General features: G+C 36.7%; 1 pseudogene; it reads right to left on the minus strand.

Annotated features, from left to right (window-relative positions):
* Positions 1-1,468: 1,468 nt before the first annotated feature.
* LOC110215962 (autophagy protein 5 pseudogene) lies at positions 1,469-2,026 on the minus strand (annotated as a pseudogene).
* Between the last annotated feature and the right edge of the window lie 2,176 nt (positions 2,027-4,202).

The raw sequence follows: 4,202 nt of genomic DNA on the forward strand, positions 1-4,202 counted from the left end.
TTGCTGTTTTGCTCTGGTTATTATGGTACCACTCCCTTTGTGCTTTTGGATCTTCACTGTATCTGCTCAAGTGAGTACAATTTTTTCCCCTTTTCTTTGACTGATTTTGCTATTGATTAGACAGTTGCTACTGTGAAGACATGAAAAAGGAAGAAGAAAAAAGAGCAATGAGTTCTAGTGGATCTTTCAATCAACATTGATACATTTAGAAAATGGGAAATATTTCCACTTTGTTATGGAATTTAATACCATTCCTGCTACAATGCTAAGTTCTAGCAAACTCAAATGAGTTGACATAGTGCACACAGCAAGATAAGACCACAAGAAACTGTCTGTAATACAGAAAAAAGTTTAATGAGAGTGTCAGTAACCTCTAAATATATTTGGCAAGGTAATGGGAAAGCTACTTACTGCAAGGAAGAATATGTCATGTTTAAAATTTACAGTTTTAAGCCAGGGGACCACATTAAAAACATTACATTCAGAGACAGTAAATACTAGCCTAGAAAAGAATGGGCTTTCCAGTAGGCAAAAGTATCCTATGCATCTGTTGATCATACCAAAATGTGATGGACTCAGCCTAAAGGGATAAATAAAATAATAATGATAAACTAACATGTTGTATGGTGTTATCAAATAAAGGAGATGTTTTCACATAAAGATTTAAAAACTTGCAGCAAGAAATTCTCTGACAACTTGCTCCAGCCTATCACCATGCCATTGAAGACCTGTTTGAATGGTAACACGTGCAGTATAAACAGTGATCTGTTATATATAAGTCAGAAAATATTTGAAAGCAATAAAACCATACATGTTATTAAATAACAAAACATGTTTAGAGGTTTTATTTCAAAATTTCACTGCTCACTATCAAAGTTAAAAGATTTCTTGCATACCAATACATACTGTAAACACAGGAAATTCTCAATAAGGAAAGATGGGTTTACTGTAATCTGATCTTTTACAAAAAATTATTGCAAGTTATTGATAACAGAATTTCTTTTTTACTTTATTAAGTCTAATTCTCTTGAAAATTAAACCAATGTTTCCACTCCCTCTATCTAAAGTTAACCATGGTCACATTAGGAAAATGCCTTTGTTTATTTGTTAATCAGAAATACAATTCAAGTGGCACATATTTCCATCTGCTTCTTAGGCTGAGTTTCAGCTTCATTACATTTTACAAGAAAACAGAAGACTTGCAGTGGTCCTATAGTGTCTTTCATGTTGCAACTGAAGTTTAATGATGGCAATGGAGGAAAGCAGTGGTGATGCAGAGTAAGGCCAGTCCAACTGCCCTTATCTTGCCATGGGATTTTTTTTTCCCTGTCTGGCTTGCATTGCAGCAAGGAGGTTTTTCTGGTCAGGTTGCATCCACCAAACCTGAGTTAAGGAAAAGGTTGAGATGCTCTGGTTGATACAGTTTAAGTGTCATGTTCATTCTTTTTTTGGTGAATAGAGTCTTCCTTCAATCTGTTGGTTAGGGTATGATACTAATATAAAGAAAATTATCAGAGTAGCTGAGATGTTCACTTAGCCACTGCAAAGATGTCTCCAACATTGGTCCAATTTTGTGAATCATATTTTGTTTCTTCTTTACCCCATCTTCAGTAGTAATTGCATGCAATTGTCCATTTGCAGCAACTGGTCAAAATAACTTCTGAATTGAAGGTCACTCAGTTTTTGCCTGATATATTCTGAAAGGTATGTATTGATATCCATTATCTTCTGCAGGATATTCCATGAGTTTCCAAATAGTGGCCAAAATACCTGATCAAATTTATCATTTTGTACTCCCATCCAGATTTGTTTATGATCTTTTTTTGTGTGTGTTTCATTGATTACTTGCCTTTTATGCTTTAAAGCATCAGCTTCTTTCATACAAGACATAAAATGGGCTTCAATTGTATCCTAAGATGGACAATGAAGAAGATCTTTCTGTGGAAAACTCTTAAAATGTACTATTCCAAGGAAGTGCTGTATTTGATGCAAGAAGACCAAACAGAAAACCAATTGGAAATTTCATTTCAGTGGTATGCCTTTATATTCAAACCATATCTCACTAATGTCTTCTTGTCTCATAACCTTCTGAAAGTGCTTTTTCACTTTGTCAGTAACCAACATCAAATACCTCACTCTTGGTGAAAGCAAATAATAAAGTTCTGTTTCTCTTTTGGTTATCTCATCCTGATAGAGTATAAAACAGGTTGGTATTCATCCAAACCATACATCTCAAAGCACATCTTTGTCATCTGTCATTCTTCCAGTGGTATCTAGAACATATAGACTAAAGTTTTTCTTTGACCAAAGATACACTGAAACCCTAACCAGTGAGGGCTCATACAGCTGAGAAGAACACAGGAGCAGGGGAGTGGGCGAAGGGGGGTAGGAAGGAGGAAATGGGAAGTAGGGTGGACCCTACAGTGGGGGCCACTTCCTTATTAGGGCCTTCCTGGAACCTGAGGTTCACACCAGCAAGGCGACAGACCAGACCCATCAGCCCCCCATTGTAATTCCAGTCCTGGGTGGCATGGGAGATGTGTATCTCTTTGAGGACAAGATAAAGAAGAAATTCTAGGTGCTATGAGTTTCTGTGTTTGAAATGATCCTGGATTGAGTGCATACATGGTGAAATAGAGGTCTGGAGGAGAAACTCACCAAGAAGAGGAGACTATAGGGTTGGAGCATCTGAAGAACACTCTAACAGAGGCAGAGGTTTTTAGTGTCAGCCCAGGTTGTCTGCTCTAAAAAGCTTATAGATCTTATAATACTTCATTAATACTTCCCTTCTCTGTGACCAGGCAGTATATCTTCTCTTTCTCCCTCCAGTTGGTTGTTCTGGGACTGCCAGGTCTTGGCTTTGTGCTATAGGACCCACTCCTTCCTTTCAATCAAACATGCAGAATTTCTATGGTCAGAATTTCCATATTTACATTTATTCATAGAATTATTCATTGAATTATGAATCTAGAGCAAGGGCCGTCACATACCATGTTGTAGAGGTCACTCATTTTGCAGATGTAGAAACAGTGCCTCCTGGAGCAGAAGTAACTTACTAAGGAAAGAGAGGTAAAATTTTAATTCAAGCCCTGTAACTACAAAGCCAATATACTTTCCATTTTACTATACTGTTAGCCTTGTTCACTAGTCATTAAAAACCATTCTGTCCTAAGATACTTGTAATATAAAGATTTATGGACTGGCATTTTATTCTTTATGCCAATGCTTTTTCTCTAGAAAAATAATTTCCCTCTCAACTTACATTATTTTTTTTGGTATCAAATATTTCTGAGCAGAGGTTCCCAAATTTGTTTGGCCCTCTGCCCCCTTTTAAAAAAAATATTCAGCGCCTCCTGGAAATCTACATTCCTTAAACTTTTAACATTTTTTTTGAAATATGCATCATTTCAAAAAAATTATAAATATATATATTTAAATGAAGCATCTTGAATTTAATAATTTGACCACTGATCAGCTATAATTTCATGGGCCCTCAGCTGTATATCAATGAAGAATCAATCTCAGGAACAAGTAACAATATTGAATGTTCAGACCCCGGGAAAAAAGGAAAATAGCTTTGTTAAAAAAAGGTGGAGGGGCAGCTAGATGGCACAGTGGATAAAGCTCTGGCCTTGGAGTCCAGAGGACCTGAGTTCAAATCAGGCTTCAGACACTTAATACTTACTAGCTGTTTGACCCTGGGCAAGTCACTTAACCCCAACTGCCTCACCAAAAAACAAAAATCAAAAAGGGGGGGGAGGAAGGGCCGCAGTTCTATCACTCTGAACAAACATAACTTTCTAGTTGGCTGATAGTAGTTGAGTCAAACAATGTTCTACTGAAACTACAAGCAGAGCAATGCCATAAATTAATTTCTCAGACCCAAACTCAAGTCAGGAACTTGCAGAGTTCAGACCAGGAGGACAGAAATTAGACTTTGTCCTGAGTAAGACATATGGGACCATCAAAAACTTACAAGTACACAGGCTTAGTTGTTCCTGAGATCCTAGAAAAACTTAACACTCAATACCTAACAAAATAGGAGGAAGAATAGGCTAGACATTTTCTCCACAAAAGCACAGTGCAATGACCATAGCATAAAATCAAAAGTCAGTAAGCAGATGGGAAGAATGAGCAAAACATCATAAAGTCACAAAAATCATAAAAATTATTACAGTCACTATACTGAAGACACAAATTCA

The sequence above is a fragment of the Phascolarctos cinereus genome, unplaced genomic scaffold (assembly GCF_003287225.1).
Source record: "Phascolarctos cinereus isolate Bilbo 61053 unplaced genomic scaffold, phaCin_HiC Scaffold_9;HRSCAF=440, whole genome shotgun sequence".
Classification (NCBI taxonomy): domain Eukaryota; kingdom Metazoa; phylum Chordata; class Mammalia; order Diprotodontia; family Phascolarctidae; genus Phascolarctos; species Phascolarctos cinereus.